Source organism: Marmota monax, unplaced genomic scaffold, assembly GCF_021218885.2.
Source record: "Marmota monax isolate L192 unplaced genomic scaffold, Marmota_monax_Labrador192_F-V1.1 WCK01_AAM20220418_F8-fsc00051, whole genome shotgun sequence".
NCBI classification, from domain to species: Eukaryota; Metazoa; Chordata; class Mammalia; order Rodentia; family Sciuridae; genus Marmota; species Marmota monax.
Genome location: NW_026695202.1, coordinates 13,657,782 through 13,681,975, shown reverse-complemented (window position 1 = coordinate 13,681,975; position 24,194 = coordinate 13,657,782). Strand labels below are relative to the sequence as shown.

General features: G+C 58.9%; 1 protein-coding gene across 2 annotated transcripts in view; it reads left to right on the top strand.

Moving 5' to 3' along the window:
• The window catches only part of Tcf20 (transcription factor 20), a 175,627-nt gene that overhangs the window by 2,287 nt on the left and 149,146 nt on the right, over positions 1-24,194 (top strand). The window contains exon 1 of one of the 2 annotated variants that reach the window (XM_058574218.1): positions 19,613-19,630. The exons of the other annotated variant lie outside the window; for it this stretch is intronic. The gene's annotated coding sequence lies outside the window, so the exon portion shown is untranslated. Of the gene's footprint in view, positions 1-19,612; positions 19,631-24,194 lie in introns of those variants that run through there. 2 annotated transcript variants of the gene reach the window in all.

The window sequence follows — 24,194 nt, the reverse complement described above, 5'->3', positions numbered from 1 at the left end:
GCCTGGTCTGACTGCTGTGGGGAGAGTGGCCTGGTGGGACAAGGCCCAGAGGTGGCTCCTGTGCTGCCTTTGGGCTCAGGCTGGCCTACCCCGGTCCTTCTGTTCCAGCTCTCGGAGGCTGTTGCCTTCTATCACTGCTCTGGGAGAAGGTGGTGCTAGTGGGAGCCCTCCAGATGGCCACAGTACAGGGCCACAGGGATGGCCTCGCCCCCCCCCCCCCATCCTGGGCAGGCACCACCCCAGGCAGCACCTCCCTGCACTGGAGCCAGATCTCTGGGTCCCAAGTAAGTGCTCAGGAGACCCACAGCTCATTGGAACTCGGAGCTGGAAGGTAGGAATCAGCACAGAGGGACTGACTCTTATTTTTATTTTTTCACGTTTTCTGTACACTCTGAACGTCTCCCTCCCCTGGCTCCAGCAGACCTGTGCGCCTGGCACCTTTCCTGTGGCAGATTATGCTCTCGCAGATGCCCGACAAAGCTTTTATCACGTCCCCCCTCCACCCCGCCCCGCTTCAGGGGATTGAGCTGCCGCCACGCACGGCTAGAGAGACGTCTCCATGCTTTATCCAGGCTCTGGCAGGGACAGAATAAAAGCAGCCTCCCCACCCACCCACCCGGCCAGCCAGCCCTCCTGCCTGGAATGGCTTTAAAAAAATTAATTTGCAATGATTTACTCCCTTCTGTTCTGTGGGGATCACCAGCATTTTAAATATGTATTTAAATCAGATTCACTGCTCCCAGTTAAATCTTGACTGCCTCCCCCCTCCCAGCAGAAAAAGCACTGGATTCAGAATCAGGTGACACAGAAGTTCAGGCCAAGTTCTGCTGATGATAAGCTGCGTGACCTTGGGCACATGACTTAACCTCTCTCCACCTCCTCTGGACACTGGGGTTAATGGTAATCCCTTCCTCGTAGGGTGCTTTGAGGATTAAATTAGATAACGTTCAGGGAAGAGCCGTGCGGTGCCAGGCCTGTGTCTTCTGTTCCCCAGTACTGGCTGTCCAGCTAATTAGCCTGGTGACCTTGGGCGGGCCGTTCTGCCATGCTGGGCCTCGATTTCCTCATCTGTAAAACACAGGGGTTGTTGAAGAAGGCCCCCACCCTTAGTCTTGAGCCCCCACTCACCTCTCCTGCCCTCTGCCAGATGCCATCCCCTGGTCCCCTTGGCCACTCTTTTTTCCTGGGTTTTAATTGGAGCGCTCCCCTCCCCAGCTGCCTCCCAGGCTCCCTGTGAAGTCGCAGGGTTATGGCCCTGAGGGGCCTGGAGTTCCTGGCTCATTTTCAGGGGCAATTAGCTGTGATGTCACAGGTCTAGGAGGTGGCCCCAGTAGGGCGCGTGGCTAGGCCACCAGGAGGCCAGCACCCTGCCTGTCTGTGGCTTACAGGGCTCCCCCAAGCCTAGGGAGGGGTCCTGTTGCCAGCTGTGGGGAGGGGCTTCCCCGGCAAAGCCATTTCCATTCCTGTACTTTATGAGTCCTCGAGCCGAGTGTAAATTAGTTCTACTCTGTGCTTTTGTTGGCAACTGCCGGTGCCTTGGAAGCGAGGGGCTTTGTCAGGAAGAACAAAGCTGCTCCGTGCTGCTCTGATTTGGGGGAGGCGGGCTCCTGGGGGAGGCTCCTGGTTCCTCCGTGCCGGTCTGCGCCCTTGTTCTCAGACCCGCCGTTGTGTGTGGGGTTTTAAGTCCTGTGGCTCAGGAGCCGCATGTGTTTGTGTGTGTGTGTGTGTTGGCTGGGGATGTTTCCCTCCTTTTTGGCTCGCAGAGAGGATTCTGTGGCAGCCGATTCCAAGGACTGAACTTTTCAAATCACTGCTTCAACGGCTTTTAAAAATCTGGACCTAGTTACTCCTGTCATCCATGTGTAAAGATTTAGGAAAAAAAATTCCAGACCCGAGGGTGGGCAGCCGAGGGTGTCCAGCTCCTGGCGGTGCTCGCTGCGGCCCGAGGTCAAAGCCGCCGAAATGCCGAGCGCCTCCTGGGAGCGGGGCACGGTCTGCTCCGCGCCCGACATCTGGATATGGAGAAAACATCTGGGTGGCTGGGCTTTTCAGGTTTCTGCCTGACATTTAATATCACAAACACTGCGCCTGCCTACCCCCCCCCCCCCCCCCCCGCCGGCCACCAGGCTTCTCCTCCCAAACACACCCAGCCCCTTCCCCCGCCTCCTGACGGGGAAGAAACATCCATTCTTTCCAATTCCCCAGCGTTTTCCCCCTGCCGGAAATCTGATGGGCTTATGACATCATGGCTGGCTTCTGAGCGATGAAGTGGATGCTACAAAGAAGCCGACATATCAGATGGATTTGGAAATCCCTTCCCCTTGGGCCGGAGGGGCGGGCGCGAAGTCGGGAATGAGAGCTTTGTCTAAGAAAATTTAAAAAACAAAAACGAAGTCTTTCTCCGTATGCTAGACAGTTTGCTTAAAAACAAGCAAACTGTGTGGACATCATCCTGTCTTAATAGAAATGCTGGGTTTTATGAAACAAAAGTGGCTAAGAAATTGGACCCGGAGCTCCCCAAGAATGTCACGTTTCTGTTGACAGTGTGTGTCCTCACTCATCAGAAAGGGGGACTGGGAGTGGTTTCTCTCTCTTCATTATTCAAATGAGATAGCTTTTTTTTTTTTAAGGCCAATAAAATTCTCAGGGTAAATTGCTGGTTTGTGTGTTTCCAGGAATCCATTTTTATGGAGTGACCTTGGACCTGCTGGGGCTACAAACATTGTATTTCCCTCTGCTGGGTGTCCTGGCTGTGAAGCCCTCGAGACTTCTCCTGGTGGGGCTTGAGGGGAGACAGTGTGTCCACAGGGCAGGGACAGGGACCTGTAGGCCAGGGTACTTCTTGAGATGAAAAATCTTTGAAAGGAGAGTCAAGAGGGGATGAAGTAGAGGGACTTCAAGCCCCGGGGCAGCGTAGGAAGGTGATTCGTTGTGTCCCCCTTCAACAGGGAGGGAAAAGCCCTCACCGTGCAGCAGGCCCAGGTGTAGGGAAGCTCAGCCGACTCTGTGTTGGGCGTTTGGAGTCCAGCTTTTCTGTGGACCCGCCGCAGGCCCCTGGGCAAGTCACCCCACCTCTGTTTCTCTCTCTACAGGCAGGCACAAGACCCCGCGGCCTGCTGAGAGAACCCGTGCTGCTGCGCCTGGCAGGACACCGGGGTCCGGCCACTGTCAGCGGGCCGACCTTGGTCCCAGAGCCGGGAGAGGCCTGTGTGCATTCTGGAGTCGAGTCCGCTGCCTGGCGTTGCATCCTGGCTCTGCCACCTGCTATCTGCATGACGCCATTGATCTTTGTGACAGTCTCTATGCCTTGGTTTCCTCATTTGTCAAACCACAGTAATGATAGTCCCGTGCTCACACACGGGCTGCTGAGGGGATTAATGGCTTCAGAAGGCCTGGGATATAGCGGGTGTGCACCAAGTGTTTGCTGTCATGACAGGGTCCCCGCGTGGGACCAGGCTGGGAGGGGGCCTGTCGAGCTGAGCACGGGAAGAGGATAATCAAGGACTGTGGGACCGTCCCTTCAATTCTCCACACAGAACTCTCCATGGCTCCACATTGCCCAAAGGGAGCCAAGTCCCCCCACTCGGCTGAACGTCGTGTGCCTGGTGCTGGCTCCCACAGGCTGTTGTCGCCTCTCTGTGCTGCATCCATCCTCCCCAGCTGCTGGGCACACCACTGTCTTTGGCTACGATACTAGTGGGTAGTTCACACTGACTGCCACCTGCCACCCTTTGTTCTGTGGCCTTGATGCAGATGAATGCATTGGATTCTCACACCCACCGTGAAAGGAGGGCGGTCATTCCTGCTCCGAGGTGAGGTGTGTTGCCAAAGCCCCAGAGCCCTGACTGGACGAGGCGGGGCTCATGCCCCCCGACCTGGCTGCTCCTGTTCCCGCCTTGCCCCGAAACTGGGGCACCTGCCTTCCCATGATGCCCATCTCTCAGCCAAGGCTTCGCGGCACTGGACAAGGGGGCTTCCCTGCTCTTCTCCCATGGTGGCTTGTCCACTTCTCCCGGAGCCAGGATCTGGGATGTGGCCAGTTCTTGTACCCCACGAGGCCCTGCAGGCCATGTCAGGTGGCGTGGACCGCGGAGACATGGGAACTCGTAGGGGGTGCCGCCCCAGTGTGGACTTTTCTTCCAAACTCCAGGCCCGTCCAGGCAACGCCTTGGGCTACATTTCCGCTCAGGTGGTCATCCAGAGGCTCCACCTCAGCCGGTCACCCACTGTGCTGGTGAAGTCAGTCCTGGGCCTGCGCACCCGGCCTCCCCTCACCTCCTCTGCTCAGGCCCAGAGCCTCCAGGGCCTCCTTGGTCTCCCTGTCTCCCTGTGCCTTTAGTCCATTGGCAGATCCCATCGGTTTAGCGTTCAAACTGCATCAGCACCAGGACCCTTCTCCCACACCCACTGCCACCACCTGCACGGCTGGCCTCCTCCCGGGTCTCCCTCCTTCCTTCTGACCCACTCGGAGCCCATTCTTCAGCGATCTCCTTGGAACTGAGGTCACATCCTGGGCTCCTCCGCCGAACCCTGCCCCCTGCCGTGGCTCCCAGCTCATTCAGGGTCAGAGTGCTCCTGAGGGTGGATAAGGCTCCTCCCCTTTCTGACCTCCTTCCCCCCTCCCACCAGGACACGTGTCACCGTGGTACCTGGCCTCAGGATGTGCACCTGCTGTTCCCTCTGCCCAGGGCACCCTTCCCTCTGGTTGGCATCACTCTCTCCTCTACTTCTGTTGGAGCTCTCATCAAAGGTCACCTGCGCAGAGAGACCTTCCCTTACCATCCTGCCAGGTCATTGTCCCACTCCACTGCTCTCGTGGCACTTCCTGCCATCAACCTCCAACGGTACACCTTTTTACTGGAAGGTGAACTTCATTTGAGCAGGCTCTGCCTGTCTTCCGCTCCCAGCCGAGGGCACATGCTCCACTAAGGGTGTGGGGTGGGGGGGTGAAGGCACGTGCAGGGGGACAGGTATTGAGTGGCTGGTCTGTGCCGGTTTCTGTGCTGGATTCTGAGCAAGACCCCTTGCCCCGTCTACAGAGCCCTCGCCCGGGGGCAGGGGAGGAGACTGACTCTGAGCAAAAAATCCCAAGCAGATGGCATGGGTGGTGTCCAGGAGCGGGCTTGGAGGCCGAAGTGGTCCCGCCCATTGGAGGGGGCTCCCTGAAGACGGGGGTCTACATGAGCTGGCCTCAAGGAGAAGAGAAGTTGGATGGTGCTGAGGGTCTGGTGGACAGCAAGCTCTGGGGGCTCCCTGCTTAGACAGGGCCTTAGAGCTCAAAAGACCCATGGGGGGTGGAGACGGGCCCGTGTGTAGGTTGGGGTTTGGTGTGAGCAGAGGCCCCAGGAGGGGAGGTGCAGGGCGAGTGCCTGGGGACGGATTGAGGAACGACTTAGGTGTGTGTGGAGAGGTGTGAGGAGGAGAAGTGGAGCCAGGCTTGGCAGCGCATGTGTGTAATCCCAGAGAGTGGGGAGGCTGAGGCAGGAGGATCCAAAGTTCAAGGCCAGCCTCAGCAACTTAGTGAGACCCTGAGCCACTTAGCTAGATCCTGTCTCAAACCTAAAAATAAAAAGTGTTGGGACTGTGGCCCTGTGGCGGGGCAGCCCTGGGCTGCAGCGAGGCTCTCCTCCCCCAGCCACGGGATCCTGGATGCTTCACCCACTTCTGGGGCTCAGTGTCCCCAGAGAGGAGCTCTGGATGCTCCCTGCAGTCCCGGCAGTGGACTCTTGGCAGTCCCCTTGCGGCTGTGCTGTCCTGCTCCGGAGAGGCGGAGACTCATGCTTGGAGGAGCCGAGGGTAGAGTGGCATCTCCAGGAGGAGCAGGAAGTGGGGAGCAGAATGTGCCGGCGGGTGCCTTCCCCCAGGCTGCGTTCCTCCGGTCCCTCCTTCAGTGAGCGGGGAGGACAGTGGTGAGGGTGGGCCGGCTGTCCCCAGCAGGGCCTCCGTCAGGGGCCTGCTGGGCTCTGCATGATGGGCCACCCAACTTTGGCCTCACCCTCTGCTGAGCACCACAGACCTGACAGAGCAGGCCGAGAAGCCGAGCCTCCGAGCACAGAGGTGACCCACAGCTGCTGTCACCACAGAGCTGATAAATGGCAGATGAGAGACCTGAACCTGTCCGGCCCCAAGCCCTGCGGTCCTCTAGCAAGACTGAGCCACATCCTTTGGGTGGCCTGGTGAGCTCATGCCGGCTGGGAGAGCCAGGCCCCTGCCTGTGACAGGCTCACCACGCCGCCCTGGGGGAGCCGCCCTCCACGCGGCCACCCCTCCTTTGGGGAAGGTGAGTCAGGTCTCTGGAAAGCCCTGGAGCCTCTCCCCTAGGCGGGGGCTTCTCTGAAGACTCCAGATGCTTCTGGGATGAATGTTCTGGGCTCCTGAAAGCCACAAAGCCACCCCCTTGCAGCAGGGGGTCCCTGTTTTACAGCTCGGGAAGCTGAGGCTCAGAGAACAGTAACCCGAGGGAGGAACACCAGCCACCGGGAGGTCCATCTTTGTTCAGCTGGGGACGTCCTCCTGGGGCCAACTGCTGTGTTCACTGTCTGGGGGACAGAGGGGCGGGCTCCATGCGCAGCCTCAGGCCTGTGGGAGAGTGTCGGGGGCCAGCCTCAGCCCACACTACAAAAAACTTTTCAGCAGGTCTGTGGGGAGAGGGTCTTGGTGGGCGTGAGCTGTCAGTCACCAGTGGAGTTCAAGCAACCCCTGCCTGTGAGAGGCAGGAGATTAAAGCCACAGGGCAGTTATGCTGAGCCGTCCAGGTTTCTGTGACTCTCCAAGCCTCAGTTTTCGTATCTGTGGGATGGGGCTATTAATTCCCAGCTGTCACAATCTCCAGGAGTCAACGAGGACTGGAAGGCATCCTACTTTTTTTCTGACCCCCAGAAAGGTGCCTCTGAGCTGCTCTGTAATGGCCAGAGGACAGAGTCCCTGTGGAGCAGCCCCTGTCACAAGCCCCAGCTTCTTCCTTGACGGTAGAGATGGGGTGTCCAGGCCTCGGGTACGTTGGTCCCTCGCATCTGTCTCCCAGGCTCACCTGTCACCTGGGCTGGGCCATGGCTGGCACTTTGAGTAACTGGAGCTTCCACGTGAGTTTTGCAAAAGCAGGGCTGTGCACGGAGACGTGGGCCTCCTCGGATCTTGGCCTCCAGGAGAGGCAGGGCTCACAGAAATGCCCCACCAGGTGGAGGCCGAGCCCGCTGCCCCTCAGAACTTCCTGACTAGGAGATGGACCTAGAGAGGTCCATTTTGCAACCAGGACCCAGAGAGCAGGTGCAGACAGCTGCTTCTGTGGGCACCTACTCTGCCCCAGGGGCTTTCCTTACACATAATTGAATAAATTTTTTTAGAGAGAATTTTAATATTTATTTTTCAGTTTTCGGCGGACACAACATCTTTGTTTGTATGTGGTGCTGAGGATCGAACCCGGGCCGCACGCATGCCAGGCGAGTGTGCCACCGCTTGAGCCACATCCCCAGCCCCTTTGAATAATTTTTGAGGTGCAGTCTCATTTTGCAGGAGAGAGCCAGAGCTCAGGGAGAAGCTACTTGACTTGAGCAATGTCAGACCTGGGGCCCTGACCTAGGGCCGTGGGATCCCCAAGTCAGTGAGCTTTCTCTGTCCCTGTCCTGCCATCGCCTGGGGCAGGGCAGTGAAAGGGGCACCGGCTCTGGAGCCCTGCAGTGCGATGGGGGATCCCAGGCTGGGCAAGAGGACAAACGCAGGCACATCCTGGCTCTGTCCTCACCTTGGCACGCCCCCCTCTCTACTTTGATCTTCCCAGACTTGGGTTTCTCCCTTTCTGTGAGGAGGGACAGTCACATGATTGGCAGTCTAGCAGTTCTGCTTTCAAATCCTGCCCTGCCACCCCTGAGCCTGGAGCAGAGAAGAATATGGGGAACAGCATGCAAACAGGGAACAGCATGGGCAAAAGCAAGAAGATATGAGGCCCTTCGAGATCTGCATCAGCTTGGAGGGTGGAACCAGGGTCTGGGCAGAGAGGAGGCCTGAGGTGGGGTTTCCTTCTCCCACTTTGGCCCTTTAAACAGGCTGTCCTCCCTGCTTGGCCTGGCCTTCCTCTTCTTGTCCTGTCCAAGCCTTCATGTTTTTAAGGCCCTGATCACTGATGTCCCCTGTCAGTCCTTCCTGAGCCACAGCCCAATGCTGTCCTTACCGCAGAATACCCACAGACCCCTGAGCTGCCTCAATCTGGGTGGTCAGTGACCAGGTTGTGCAGGTTTCTGTTCTAGGTGTGGTGGTTAGACCCTGACTCCAAACTCCATGCCTGCTGGGTGACCCTGGGCATATGACCTCACCTCTCTGTTTCTTCATCTGCAGGATGACAGTAGCAGCCCCAGTTTTCAGGGTTCTCTAGGGGATTAAATGAGGTTGTGCTTCTGATATAGCAAACCACACTGCCTCAGAAAGTCATCCTGCTGGGACACACACGTCCATGCATGTCATTCCCATGATTTGTGAGTCCCCTGAGAGCCGGGCCTCGTGTCTGGTGCTGACTTCATGGTGAGGCAGGATGGGGGTCTTGGTGATTGCTTCTGAGTGCATGGGCACCCCATTCTGCTCACGTGGGATCCCTAAGGAAACCAACAACTGGAGCAGTGGTCACTATGGGATCCCTGCATCATCTTGTTTGATGCTGACCACCCTGGGACAGGGGATTATTAGACCCATTTTGCAGAGACTGAAACTGAGGCCTAGAGAGTCGAGGCTGCCTGTGTAATGACCACTAGAGAAGTCGGGTTTGGCACCTGAGTCTGGCTGACGTTCTTGGGTGGGCCTCTGTCCTCTCATGCCCCTTGCTAATGGCCCAGACCCCTTCCCTCCCTCTTGGTGTCCTTGCCCATGTCCAGGCCACCCCTGGAGTGCTGGGTGAGGGGAGTAGATGTGGGGGCCCAGAGTGTTCTGTCAGTTCATGAACCTGTGCCCTGTAACACACACACACGTGTGCGTGTGTGTACATGCGTGAACGCACACACGGTCTGTAGCTGGCACGTTCCTCCAGCCCTGTCTGCAGGTCGGTGTCCGGCCTGTCTTCACTGCCGGGAACCCGCCAAGGGCCCTGTGAAACGCTGCTCAGCGATTCCTTGGCCTCAGCCTCCAGGCAGTCAGCACCCGGGAAGTGGGATGGGTTCAGGGGCCCCCCACTCTGGCCCAGCGACTGGGCACAGGGGACTGGCATGGGAGGAACCAGCACCGTCTGTCCAGGGTCATCAGCAGGGGCACTGGGGGCCTCAGGCAGCCCACCCCTTGTGGGCTCTCTCCCTGTGTGTTGAGTGGCCTCACAGTCCCTCGTCCACTCTCTACCAGGCCAGGCTGGACATGAGGCTCATCTGGAAGGAGGGACGAAGAGGACTGAGGGGGAGAGCAGAAGTGCCAGGCGTCCCTGGTGGCTTCTGGTGGCCTTCAGAGGAGTCCACGATGCTCCACCTGGCCGGCTGGAGAGGTGCAGCATAGGTAGCTATGAGCCAAGCGTGGGTTCGCCTGCCCCACTTGTCTCCCACTGAACTCAGTCCAGCTCGGGCACGACCCGTGGCTGTGCCCATCCAGCAGCCAGTGGGAGAGGGCAGAGGCCCTTGGGTGGGGCTCAGGTCGGGACGGTGGGGGACTCTAGAGTAGTGCATGGGGAAGCAGGCGCGGTGGCACACTCTGTGATTCCAGCCGCTCGAGGCTGAGGCAGGAGGATGGCAAGTTCAAGGCCAGCATGGACAACTTAGTGTCTCAATAAAAAAGGGGCCCCTGGGTTCTGTCCTAGTACAGGAAGGAAGGCGGGCAGGCAGAAGGAGGTGCCTGGTGTGCTCAAGCAGTAGGGACAAGCCCCAAGTTGGCCCTGGGCATGTTGGACTCTCTGGGGGCCTAGGACAGGCCAGTCCATGGGGCTGAGGCTGGACCGTGGAGAGGTGCCTGCGCTCGGTCATTCATTCCTTCTGCACATGCGTCCTGCAGGCCCTGTACTCAGTGCTGGGGACACAGCAGTGCACAAGGTAGACAAGACCCCTGTCCTCATGGAGTCACGCTGTAACTGAGGAAGATGGACAAAGAGCTAACACGGAAGGGACCACGTCGTGATCAGGAGTGACAAGGGCTAAGGAGAAAAGTCGGACAGGGAAGGGGAGCTGGGCGCTGTCCTGTTCCCCAGGCGACCTCCTGAGTGCCACTGGAGCAAAGATGGGCAGGAGGTGAGGCTGGTGGCTCCCGGGGAGGCACTGCTGGCGGAGGAGAAAGCCGGGAGGGGTCCCGGGGGTGGCGGCGATGTGGGGAGCAGGGAGTGGGCCTGGCACAATCAGGGCGGGAAGCGGGGGAGCGAGGTGGTAGCAGATGAGCTCCAAGAGGAAATGGGGGCCAGATGGCGAGGCCTCCTGGAGGCACCGTTTGAAAGGATCCCTCTGGCTGCTGAGTTCGACTGGGTGGGGGAAGGGCGAGGGCAGGAGGAGAGGGGCCGGTGAAGATGATCTAACCGGATTTGCTGATGGATGGGATGTGCTGTGCGAGAGACAGCAGGGTGTCAGGGCTGCCGCCACAGAGTTCTGGTCAATTTGCTGGGGAGGCCTGGAGGCTCAGCTGTGCCCGAGGGAGGCAGAACTGAGGATGGGCTGGGAGGAGGACCTGTGGGGGGCGGGTGCCTCCAAAGTCAGAGGGCAGATGCCTGTGGCAAAGAGGGGCTCCAGCTGGGGGTGGGGGGCTGTGGTTAAAGGGCTGGGATTTCTGCACCTGAGAGCCCCCAGGGCCACGCAAATGCCCCCCGCTCTGCTCCAGTGGGGGCTGGGCTTCGAGGGCTCGGGCTTGATGAGCCCTCCCCACTTGCCCTCTACCCACCATCTGCCCCCACCCCCGGACCTCCCTCCTGGCCCCTCCTCTCCCTTTTCTTCCTCTCCAGCCACCATCCCTCCTCCCAGCCCCCAACCCCTGAGGTGGGTGTCCCTGGCGCTGAGGCCTCCTCCATGAACCCCACGCACCTCTGGACTTGGTGTCCATGCATCCAGGCTGAAGCCACCTTCCCACGGGACAGAATGGACCCATGGATACTCTGAATTCTTCCCAATTTGAGGTCACTCAACAAGTGTGAGACTACATGTGATTGGATCGTCCATCATTCCAAGTTGTTTAAAATAATATCACTGTCAGGAAAAACTCCAGAAGGCTCCATGCCACTGAGGCCGCGGGAGGGAAGGAAGCTCCGAGGAGGCAGAGAAGGGCAGAGGGTCCTGGGAGGGCCACACCGCACGAGCCAAGACTCGGGTCAGCAAGAGGGTGTGGGAAGAGCTGGGTCTGGGGGAGATGGGAGCCTGCAGAGCCAGGGGGGCTCACTGAGGAGTCTGTGGGCCTGTCTAGAGTGTCTGGTCCTCGTTCTGAGAGTCATGGGGAGCCATTGAGGGTCTGTGAGCTGGAGAGCGACCACCCAGGGCCGATTTTTAATTGGTGGAACTGTGGAGGGTAAATGAGAAAGGGCAAAGTGTTTGAGGTGGGCAGGCCTTGGCCTTGGCCCAGTAGGGGTGAGACCTTACCTCAAGTGGTGGGGTGGCAAGGGGGCGGGTATGAAAAATGTCACAGGGCCCAGCAGATGGACCTGGGTTGTGCTGCCCGCTTGGGCGCTAAGTCAGCCACCTCAGAGGACTCATCCTAGAAGTGCTCCTCCCGCTGTGCTCCCTGCTTAGGAAATGTCCTCCTCCTGGGCCCCTCTTCTCCATGACGGTGCTTTCCCAAGTCTCTCCCGTGTGCAGCCTCTCCAGACCTGGCCAAGGCCACAACCTCCTGGCCTCCTGCCGCAGCCTCACACTGCTCCACCCCGACTCCAGAACAGCCAAGGGACCCCTCTGGTGCTTGGGTCCCACCGGCCACCTCTTCGTCCTCCCGGTTTCCTGATTTCCACTGGCTCTGCCCACCTCCCAGCGCACCCGGCCTCCTCCTGAGCTTCTCGTCCTCCGTCCCGGCGGTGGCCGTGGTATCCCGCGCCCTCTCCGTGCTGCGTTGAGGTGGAGAGAACCAGCCACAGCGTGCGGGGCAGGCAGGGCCTCCGGGGACCAGGACGTGGAGCTGAGACCCCGCGGGGGAGCAGGACAGGGAAGGAGTGTCTCAGGAAGAAGGAGTGGCTGGAGGCACGCAGGGTGGCCAGACCCATGGAAGGAGCAGTGTCCCGGTGTCAAGGCACCCACTGTCTGGTACCCGCCACTGAGTCCCATTGTTGTGGGATGGTGGCTTGGGAGGAGGGGCAGTGGCTGAGCCTGGAGGGTGGTCGCGCTAGTTCCGGGGGTCCTGTTGGGTAGATTAAAGTGTCGGGGTCCTTTTGTTTTTTTAAACAGCTTCATTGAAATATAATTCACATAACCATACAATTTACCCCTTTATGGCATACAATTCAGGGGCTTCTAGTGTCTTCAGAGGTGTCCAACCATCTTCACTGTCTACCTCCGGAACCTTCCGGTCATCCCCCAAAGGAACCCTGTTCCCATTAGCAATCACTCCTCTCCTTCCTCCCCTCCCCCGGCCACCACTAATCTACTTTCTGTCTCTATGGATTTGCCAATTTTGGACATTTCACACAAATGGCATCAGACAATATGTGACCTTCGTGTCTGCCTTCGTTCACTTAGCATAATGGTTTTAAGGTCCAACCATGAAGTGGCAGGAACCAGTACTTCAGGCCTTTTCGCGGCCGGATAGTAGTCCAGTGAGTGGACTTACCGCCCTTGGTCTGCGACTTGTCTGTTAGCGGTCATTTGGGTTGCTCCCACTTCTTGGCTATCGTGACCAGCGCTGCTGTAAACATTTGTATCCGAGTTTTTGTGTGGACATGTGTTTTCACTTCTCTCGGGTACGCATGCCTGCGAGTGAGATTGCCAGGTAATCTAGTGGCCCAGTCCACCTTCTGATAAACAGATGGACAGTTTTCTACAGTGTTCGTGCATTTAAACTTCTTTTTACTTAAAAAAAAAAATTAGTTGTAGATGGACACAATACCTTAATTTTATTTATTTATTTTTATGTGGTGTTGAGGATCGAACCCGGGGACTCACCCGTGCTAGGCAAGCGCTCTGCCACTGAGCCCCAGCCCCAGCCCCCATTTAAACTTCTCACAAGCAATGTGCGGATATCCCCATTTCTCCACATCCTCCCCAGCACTTGTTACTGCCTGTCTTTTTATTAGAACCATCCCCCAAAGGAACCCTGTTCCCAGTGGGTGTAAACTGGCATTTCCTTGTGGTTTTTGTCTAATGGCTCATGATGCTGGGTGTCTTTTCATGTATTTTTGACCATTTGTATATTTAAAAAAATATTTTTAGTTATAGATGGACATGGCATTTTTATTTTATTTATTTTATTTTTATGTGGTGCTGAGGATCAAGCCCAGTGCCTCACACATGCGAGGCAAGCACTCTGCCACTGAGCTACAACCCAAGACCTATACATCTTCTTTGGTGAAGAAAAATCTTTTAAAATCCTTTGCCCATTTTAAAATGGGGTTGTTGAGTTGTAGGAATTCTGCATCTTTCTGGATACAAGTCCTTTAGCAGGGGAAAGGAACTGGGACGCCAGGCCAAGGAGCCAGGCCCGAGCTATAAACTCTCAGCCCTGGGGCTGTGGACTTAAGGGGCCTCACCTTGGAGAGTGGACATCTGCTCATGAGTCCCCACGTCCTCTGCGTCTCCTGGCCTCAGACACCCTAGGGCCAATACTTCACAGGGCCTACCACGCCCCACCCTCTGCAGGCCCTGTGAAGGCTGTGACAGGAACACTCTGGGTCCTCTGAGAAGTGGCCACAGAGAAGCCACCACCTGCTCCTTGTGTGCCATGATATGACCACAGCCACCCCATCATAGATACTTCCAAGCCCAGAGGTCAAGCCCAAGGCCTCCCTGGGTGGCAGGCAGAGAGGCCCAGGCCTGCCAGAGCAGCCACAGCCCCCTCAGGCCAGGCCCTCCCTCTCCCTGCTTATTTAAACTTTCCTGAACTTTCCACAGTTTGTAAGTTGAGCTCCTACGACTTTGAGAAGCAAGGGAAATGTGAAATACGAAAGCCGGACCGCAGCCACTGGCTGATTTGACTCAGACATTTGGGGGATTCTTTCTTTGCAGCTGCCCAGGGCGGAAAACAGAAGCAGTGTTTGCTGAGGCTGCCCCACAGGGTCTAGCCTCTGGCCCTCTGGGTGTGGGTGTCCCCGTTACGTCACCGCCTGTGACTGGTTCACTCACCCACCTGTGTGCAGCGGCTCTGGGCCACTGCCAGGCAGCAAGACAGCCCCTGCCCTCAGGGGAAGGAAGAACAAAGTGGAAAAGGGGCTGGACCGCTCAGGTAGAGGGGATCCTGGTCAGCTTCTGCAAGCTGGGGAGGGTTCTCTGGGTGAGAGGGTCCTAAACCGCCCTTCCAGAAGGGCAGGGACTTTCAAAAGGCAGCGAGGATGTTTCTGGCAGAGAACAGCCCTGCAAAGGCCTGGATTGCTGGAGCACCCTTTGGGGGCACCCTGAACACCCTGCGGCTCAGGGCTGCTACCTGGGAGTGGTGCGAAGAGCCAGCTGGGGCTGTCTGTCCTTGGGTCCCAAGTGGACCGTTTTTATCGCCTCACTACTCTTCATTTTGGAACCAGGGAGTCAACCCAGGGGATCTTAACCACGGAGCCACATCCCCAGCCCTTTTTATTTTTTATTTAGAGACAGGGTCTGGCTCAGTTGCTTAGGGTCTTGCTAAGTTGCTGAGGCTGGCCTTGAACTTGCCATCCTCGTGCCTCAGCCTCCTGAGCTGCTAGGACTTTCCTGTTGTCCCCAGGAGACCCCAGCATGTGTCCCCGTGCTGGCAAGCGCTCTACCACTGAGCCACAACTATGCTCCTACGGGGCTAACAAACCCTCCGCGTCCCCTCGTGCTCCCTAACCTTGCTCCTTCTCTTGTTTCCCGTGCCCCAGTCTGTCCCCTCAAGGCCTGCTGGCCACTGGCCCCTCTCCCAGGAGACCCTCTGGGTTGAGACAGCATTTTTCGCCTTTGCAGGATTGGGCCTCAGGCTTGTTCCTCGCTGCTGCAGCGCCCCAGCTGGGCCTGCCACCCGCCACCTGCCACCCGCCCACGTGGACCCCCCTCTGCCCCTGCTGGCGCCGCGGCGGCTTTGGCAGGCGCTGGGCCCTGAGGCCTCTCTGCTCACTGATTACGCAGCAGCCGGTGGGCTCGGGAGCCAGAGCGAGAGATTTATTGTGGTTTTTAGGGGGCGTTTAGGAGCCGACGTGATAATGTCTGTGAACGCACTTTGTAAACTGTAGCGGGGGAGTGCCATGTACGCGGGAGGGGCGGGAGCCCAGCCCCCAGATGACATCCTAGGGCGCAGCCATGAAGCCCCTCCAGTTCTGGGGGTGGGCAGACTGGAGAAGCCCTGCTGGGCTCTGGGGCGGGAGTCCCAGGCTGCTTCTGCTGGAACAGGGCCTCCCTGGGCCTGCGGGAGCCAGTCTGTGTCACCAGGCAGCCCTGGAATGAGCTGTGAGCCAGGAAATTGCCCAGGTCCCTGCCTCACCCAAGAAGCCCTGTAGCACTGTTGGAGGGTGACATGCTCCCCGGCTTCAGAGTGGGACTGACTCCTCCTGATCCCAGCTGTGGGGAGATAAGGGGGCAGCAGCTGGGACCAGACTGGGCTGTATGCCAGGAAGGGGAGCTCCTGTCACCATCTGAGAATTCTTACTAAGTGGCAAATATTTGTTGAGCACCTACTATGTACTTGGCACTGTATGATGCTGGGCTATAGTACAGAAGGGATTAAGACAGACCCAAACGCCTGTTCTCCTGGAACTCAGAGGAAGGAGGATGAAGACAATCCACAGGTGAATGAAGATGACTAAAAATAATGATTGTTACTATAGTAACAGTGATATGGCAGAATTGGGGACCACTGCAACTGGGAAGGTGGCTCAGGAGAGGCCTCTCTGAGGGTCCTTTGCCCCTCTGTCCAGGTAGGTCCCTCTTCATAACCTTCAGAATAATCCTGGGACTGAGAGGCTCAGCTGGTTTTCCAACCACCTGCCCCAATCACTACTACTAAGGACTGTCACTAGGCAGCCCTGGAGCTCCCAGACCTACAGACAAGGGACTGTCCAGGTTGCACAAGACTCCAGGAGTAAGGCCCATCTAGAGCCAGCTCTGGAAAGCAGGCACCCACCTGTCTCCCCTAATAGACCAGCCCTACACCTGGACTTAGCTCTGCTTCAGCTCTGATCCCAGGCAAAGGGCTGCCCCATCTGGCCACCATTGGAGTTGTGGCCAGGGTCCCCCACTGAGCTGTCTGCTCTTTATCTCAGAAGCATTGGAAGGCTGCTACCTGGGCACAGTGCCAAGAGGTGGCTGCTGCAGGTGCCACTATGCCCCTACTTTATAGCTGAGGAAACTGAGGCCTGCCAGGAGGGCCCAGCCAGCTCAGCTGGCAAAAGTGGAATTTGAATGGAGGTTGGTCTGATTATTTTCTGAACCACACAAACACACACACACACACACACACACACAAATCAAACTCTCCTGGGGACAGCAGGAGAGTATCGGTGAACTTGAGACTGAGTAATGAGAAACAAACTAATGCTGCTTGAACATCACTAGTGTTAGGCACTGATCTAAGCACAGGTCCCAAGTTACCTAATTTAATTCCAAGCACAATCTGACAAGGTGGGAACTCTCATTAATATTCCCATTTTACAAACAGAGTCACTGAGGCCCAGTGAGGTTAAGCGACTTATTCAAAGCTGCATAACTGTGCAGTAAAGCTGGGACAGGAATGCTCCAGGACCCCCTCTTTTTTTTCCCCCTCTTCAGTACAGAGGATGAAACCCAGGGGCTTGCACAAATGCTAGACAAGTGCTCTACTACTGAGCTACATCCCCAATCTTTTTCATATTGAGACACAGTTTCACTAGGGTTCCCAGCTTGGCCTTGAACTTGTGATCCTCCTGCCTTGGTCTCCTGGCATCATGGGCGTGTGCCACTGGGTCCTGCTGGGCCTGTGCATCTCACTGCTCCCTCCTTGTTCTTTCTCCTCCCTGGGCAGGGTGGCGAATCTTGAACCTATGGTCGTCTGGTTGTGTTGAGGGTTCCACGTGCATCACTCCTTGCCAGCCTTGTCTTAAATCCATTTGTCTTCTTTTCAGCCCTGACACATTTTGCAGAGAAGGCAGTGGAGGCCCTGAGCAGGTGAGTCACTGCTGACAGGTCAGGAAATCCAGATTTGAACTTAGGCTGGCTCACCCCAGAGCCTGAGCATTTAACTTCCTGGTTGTCCCTACTCTTTGCTGGTCCACCGTCTTGTATCCCCGTAGCCTGTGCAGGGGTGTTCACCCTTTATGGGTTGTTCCCCCACATCACAGATGAGCACATTGAGGCCCAAGAAGGTGTTTAGGTGACTTGCAGGGAGTTGCCGACTCTCGAGCTAGGTCTGCTTCCTGGCCCGCTCACTGATGAGGGCACCTGGCAGGGCCGCTGTGGTGAGGGCGTGGTTGTCGAGGTGGGGACAGGTTACACAGATCTCAGGGAGGGAGACCTGTCTATAGCCAGCTCTGCGATGCAGGTACTTACTTCTCCCCATTACAGACCAATTGCACCACATGCACTTAGCTCTGGATCCAGCCCTGAGGGAGTCTCACTTCCCTTCTGGGCAGGGACACTCTGGAGGGTCACCCATACTCCTGGCTTAGTGCCCTACCAGCCTTGACCTTGAGATCACTCTGACTCTGTTTCTTCTCTGTAAAGTGGGATCCAGGATATTGGCTGGGTTTGTGACAGAGCTTTAGTAATACCTGTGATGTCTCTGGTGGCTGGAAAGGGGCAGCTCTTGGCTGGTTCCCTCTACGTCTAGGTTTATCTTTTGCTCAGGAGGCAGCAGGATGATGATGATGATGGCAGAGACACCTGCCTAGGAGACTCATCAGAGCTGTCTGGGCTACTGACCTTCCCCTGGAGCGCCAGCCAGCTCTTACTCTCTAACCTTGTGGCCCTGCAACCTGAAAATGACCCCACATGGGCCAGGGAAGCAGAGTGGGGCCTCCCCTGGTCCTCCCCAGGTGGGTTGCACCTTTTGGGAGGGATTTGGTGCCCGTTGGAAGGCAGTGGCAACAGAGGCCCAGAAGCCTTGGCAGTGGGATTAAGGTGGAGAAAAATGAAGCGTGGAAATCATTAGCTTTCTTGGTTGGCAAAAGCTGCCCGGAAGGAACATTTGGGGCTTTTAAAAGGAACATCAGCTGCAGGGACCAGTGCCCTGTGCCCAGCGCGGCCCAGGCCGCCTGGAGGAATCCCAATCCCAGCCATTCCTCTTTGGTTGCCTCTAAGCCAACACTTATTGAGCGCCTACTGTGGGCCAGGCCTGGAGCCAGAACTCAGGGAGAATCCAGCCAGAGAGCAGCAGCCCTGTGGTGGCAGTGCAGCTGCAGAGGCCGCCCAGGTGCCAGCCAGCGAGGAGGCAGGCAGGCAGGGCAGGCACCACTACCTTCTGGGGGGGGGGTGCTGTGGGTGCAGGAAGGGACTGTGGGCAGTGCCCAGAGGTTTCCCAGAGGAGGGCCTTAAGGGAGCAAGAGGTACGCATCCCATGGAGAGGGCCTGCAAAGGCTTTGGGATATGACAGGCTGGCGGGAGATCACGCATGCCTCAAGGGCCGGGCAGGTGGGCCTAGTGGGGACTGTGGCCAGCTGCAGGTCAGCCTTCTGCCCAGACCGCTACCAAGTGGCATGGCGGGAGGGGGAGGCTTCTGTCGAGACTCCTCATATCCAAATTGAGCAGTTAGGTGGATTTTCATGTGAAAATTCCTGATTTTTAAATGATAGGAATTAATTCCAATTAAAAACAAAAAATACTATGGTGTCAAACCAAGCATGGCTTCAGGCTGGCATAGGGCGCGTGGGCCAAGAGTTCCTGATCTCTAGTGGCGGCGGTGATGGGGGTGCACGGGGTGGAGCAGCTGGTTAAAGGGAGGTCTGTGCAGGGGGAACGGGGGCAGGAGGGCGAGTGAGTGGCGGGTCTTCCGAAGGCGCGGGGTGGGGTGGGCCGCTGGAGTGGGGGCCGGCCTGAGCCCCCAGCGGCGCCGGCGCGTGGGGGGCTGGGCGCGGGTGGGCGGGGGCTGGAGGCAGGGCCCCCCCCTACCCCAGCCCGGCGCGCCGCGGCCGCCCGCCGCCTCCATCCGGGCCTCTCCCCACCTCCCGCCCGCCCGCCCCCGCCCGCGCCCCTCCCCCGCCGGCGCGCACGGCTCCCGCCGCCCCTCCTCCGCCCGCCCGCCCTCCGCCCGCTCTCCCCGGCTCCCTCCCGGTCTCTCTTAAGTGCCATCGAGGGGCGCCGGGAATTGCAGCCAGTAAATCGCGTCCCACCACTCAGCAGCGGGGCCACCGCAGCGGCGCCGCCCGCGCCCGCCGGGAGCCCGCGCCGCCCGGGCGCCTCTCCAGGGCCCGCGAGGCCCGCCCCCCACCCCGCGCGGCGCAGCGCAGGGCCTGCCCCCGGGCCGGCCGGGGCGCGCGGGGCCCGCGCTGGAGGCGAGGACGCGGCGGCCGCGGGGCGCACGGCCCGGAGCGCGCGGCCCGCGCCCCCGCGCGCCCTGCCCGCGCCCGCGCCCCGCGCTCCGGAGCCCGGCCCCGCTGCCCGGGCTCTCCTGCGGGACCGATGCCGGCCCTCCGGCCGCCAGGGTAAGGGGGCAGCACGGGCGCGGCGGGGGGCGGGGAGGGTGGGCGTCCGCCCCGGGGCCCGGCGCCCGCCCAGCGCCAGCGTCTGGCACGTGGGGGCGTCTCAAGTTCCCTCTGGAGGCCGGACAGGTGGCGAGAACGCGGGGGTGTGATGCTCAAAGGCTGGCACTGACAGCGTGCCTACTGTGCGCCAGCCGTGACCGGCTCCTCTGGAGTGAGGGGGCGTTTGTCCCCATTGTACAGATGAGAAAACGGAGGCCAAAAGGGCAAAGAGCTGGCTCCAGGTTCCTGGATAGGAAGTGGCCGAGCTCGGATTTGACCCCGGTACTGCTCGACGCCGAAGCCATGGCTCTCCCCTCCAGGGCACACAGGGCCCAGAGTGAGCAGTCAGCGGATGAATCTTTCATTGTAGAAAAGAAGAAAAAAAACCATCCATTGTCCCACCACCATAATGCAGCCACTGTAAGCGTCTGGGCTCTTTATTTAGGCCTTGTTCTTTCTCCTCCTATCCATAAGAGTGTGCTTTGGGGTCAGTCGGACCCTGATTCCGTCGTGACTATGACGTCTAAGCTGAGGGGCTTTCAGCAAGTCCCTCAGGGCCTGGGCCTCTAGCCTAGGGAAAAGGGGACCTTCCCAGTATCACCCAGGGATGAAATGGGACCTGGTAGCTCCACTCCCGATGGAGGAGGGAGGAGGGTCCACCGCCTGGTGGAGGGGGCATCCATTCAGCGGATTCAGGGAGCACCTCAGTGCAGGGCAGTGCTGGCCTCTGGAACTGGGAGGTCGGGCAGCCCTACCCATAGGCTTGCTTCCAGTAGATGGGCTCTGTCCAGCACAGCGGGGACACCTCGCCCACACTCTGCCCTTGCCAGGCCCTGCTTCCTCCCTGAGCAGCCCTCTCCTCTGGCCTCATCTCTGCCTGAGGAAATGGGCCTCCCCAGGAGCAGGAGCAGTGCTGCGCAGAATTTTGAACCTGGGGCCAACATTTGGGTCCTGATTCTCCCAAGCACAGGCCTTGCTTTTGGGGCCTGCTGGGAGCTCCCCAGGTCCATCCTTGTCCACTCCAGGCCTGTGACATCACTCCCACACAGTCCTCAAACTGGAGACCGCAGGGCAGTGGCCTCCCAGACACCCAGGTACCCCCTGCCCATGCAGTTCACGAGGTGTTCTGTTGGTTCTGACCAGGGCCTTGTCTTTTTTTTCTCTGGCCTGGACGTACCTGCTGCTCCTCCCCCACCGTGACCGTGACCGTGACCGTGGGTCTGGGACACCATTGCCAAAGCTGTCTTTCTAAATGCAGCTCTGCGCTGGCAGGCTCCTCAGCTGTCCACAGACCTAAACTAGGCCAAACTCCTGAGCCATCCCTCGAGGCTGGGCATCGCCTCAACCTCCCCTGTCCACCTCTAGCCTCACCCCCTGAGATCCAGGTGTCCTCTGGTCTTAGAGCCCCTGGGCACTGGGTCTTCCCTGCCTGGTTTTCCTTCCCACGCAGCCCCCTCCTGCTTCCTCGGGACCCAGCCGTGCCCCCCTCCCTCAGGTGGAGGACTGAGTGCTCCTTCCCCTGGGGCCCCAGCTTTTGGAGCGCTCTCCTAGGGCTCGCCGTGGGGTGGGGTGCTGTCAGGCCTGCCGCCCCCTCCAGATGGCAGCTCCAGTAAAGTGGGCTTCGGGTGTCCCCAGGGTCTGCACAGGGTGGCCAGCTGGGTGATCCTTTAGGTGTGAATCTGGGAACCTGGCACAAGCCGAGGGACTGCTCCTTACAGGGGCTCTCAGAATCCCCTTGTGGTCAGTGAGAGCAGAAAGTCAGAGCTTCCTGGCCCTTCGGTGGGTGGCCTCCTGGCGAGCAGGGTGCCCTGGACTGAGGAGCCAGGGCTGCTTTTGCTTTCAGGTCCCTGCAGGCATCAAGTCCAGGGGCCCAGGTCCTTTCCAGCCTGGATTTGCTGAGGCAGTTATGGTGGGTGCTGAGGTGGAAGACTTGTCCCCAGGGACCCCAAGCCCCCTCAGCCCATCAAGCCCACCCCCGATGTCCTCCCAGGGAACAGGGAGAGTTATGTCAGGCCCTCTGGCCGAGTGCCAGGGCTCCCCATGGAACTATAAATTGACCTGTCGGGAGAGGGAAGAGATTAATGTCGGCCATCTTCATTAGCGCGTCCCCCAGGGTGACGGCGTCTGCCCTGAGCTGGCTGATTGGAGAGGGTGTGAGCGAGTGGGGGGGGCTGGGGGTCCACCCCCCAAGGCAAGGGGCAGAGGCCAGGGCCTGCTAGAGAGTGGCGGCCTCCTCCCACTGCTGGGAGGGCGGTCCCCGTGGCCTCTGCTCCTGGCAGCAGGCGTGTGCTTTGATGGAGGACCTGTGTGCTAATTGGGGGCAGAGATGCGCGGCCCGCAGCTCCGCGGGGCTCCCGGGCTGACACCGCCAGCTCAGCGGCATCGTGGGGCCTTCATTAGAGGCTTTTCCCCTGACCAGAAAGGAGCCCGCTGCGGGCTGTGGGGGGCTCCCCTCCCCTCCGCTCCCCTCCCCCTTCCCTTCTTTATCGCTGATGATGGGGAAGGAGCAGCCTCGGCTGTGGAGGAGGCGCGAGGGGCTGGAGGCAGCCGCTGAGCCAGGCCTTGTGTGTGCCACGATCTGACCTTGGTTGGGTCCTCGACTGCTCTGTAGCTAGAGGTCCTCGTCAGAGGCATGGGCATGGTTGTGTCCCTTGGGGTGGGGTGGGGGCAGGGCGGCGTGGAATCGAGGTGTGAGCGGGTGGACGTAGGCAGGGCAGCGCCTGCCGCTGAAACAGCCTGCGGGTTCGAATCCTGGCGAGGCCCCTCTGGTGAGACCCCGGCCCTCCCAGCCTCAGTTTCCTTGACTTGCAGTGGTTGAGGGCCAAGGCTGGTCTCATCTCAGACAGTCGGTCCCTTTCACTGGACAGAACCCAGGGCTCTACCTGGGAGCAGGCTGCTGTGGGCGTGACCGCGGCACTGGGTGGGGTGGCACTGGCTCTGTCATTTATTCACTTACTCGGTCACCAGAATAACATCTGGCGTGGGGTCTTGTGCCCACAGAGGTGGTTCAGAGGTGACCCTCTTACACCCTTCTGGAGAAACAGACCTAGGGACAAGTAGAGACAGACTTCATGAGCTTCTGGGACCCTTTGAAAGCAGCCTTCCTGGGCCTAGGGATGCCCGGGGCCTCAAAGCACCGGGCAGTGGAAGTGGGGAGGCTTTTCTGAAGGCCTTGTTTGCACTAGACCCTGCTGTGGGGGACCAGCTGGTGTTCCTGTCCCACTGGGCACCCAGACTGGACTGCTGAAGGGGTGGGGTGCAGGGACGAGGCCCTCCCCCAGACCTGTGTCTCCCAGCCCTGGAGTTCCTGGGGTAGTGGGAGGGGACAGGTCCAGCTCCATACCTGTCCCAGTGTGTGCCTGAGACTGGGTTCTGTGAGCCCCCCCCTGGTCAGGAGCTGGCAGCAGGACCACCTGGGGTGGGTGGATCTCATTCAGGCTGCAGCACCTACTCAGTTCCTCAGGGTCACTGTCTAGGGCGTGTGACTTCGCTTTTCCAGGCCTCAGTGTCCTCGTTTCCTCATCCCACAGTGGGGACTCTTGCTTCTGGGTGCCCAGCTCATACCGACACAAAGCGGAAGCAGACCACTGGCCTCGGGCACTTGCCCTAACTTCTGACATGGCCCTCCTGGCAGTTTGCTGCTTGAAGAACCCTGGTGAGGTGGAGCCTGGGCTTCTTTGCCTCCCCAGGTCTTTCTGGCAGCCAGCCAGGGGGTACCAAGTGTCCCGAGGAATGTTTGAACAAAAGTGCGTATGTCTGGGATCCGAGCCCTGGCGCTGTAAGCTGCCCAGCTGTGTGGCCTGGGCGCATTGCTTAACTTCTCTGTGCCTGTTCTCCCACCTGGAGCTGCTGTGAGTTGCAGAGCACAGTGTGGCTCTCATTGACCCGGGAGTGAGAGTGAGGGTGAGTGCTGGACAGGAGTCTCTGCCCCGGGTGGAGCCCCCACCTGCCCTTGCGGTGGCATTTCGATCCAGACTCTTCCAGGTCATCTGTTTACAGGGGCAGTGCCGTCTGCCGCCTTCCAGAGCTCTTCTGAGACTGACAAGAAGGTGGGGGGAAGCAAGGGGCTACCATGGGAGGGCTGTCGGGGCTGGATGCCTTCTGGAACAAGCCGGCCCACCTGCACGCAGAGGACCTTTGGGGGCCCTGTGTCCCTTCTGGAAAGTGGACCGGGCACCCTGCTCACCTGGTCTTCAGCTCTCTGTAATTCTGAGTTGAATCCAAATTTTAGCCATTGCATTTATAATGCATCTGAATGGACTCCAGCCCAATTTAATAAGAGATGTGTTGAAACAGGCTGTCATCTGGACTTTAATATATTAAGATTGCCCTCTGAAAGTCGCATGTTGGAAGGCAGATGATGAAGCGGTGCCTATTGTTGCCGCCTGGTGCCTGCCGCCCGTCCCGCCTGGCAGCCTCAGTCGCGGGAGCTGGCAACATGGCTGTCTGCCTCCGCCTTCCCCGAGCAGGCAGGAATCACTAACGCGCTAGCAGGTTCATTAAGCCTCTCGCCAGCCTCCCCGCC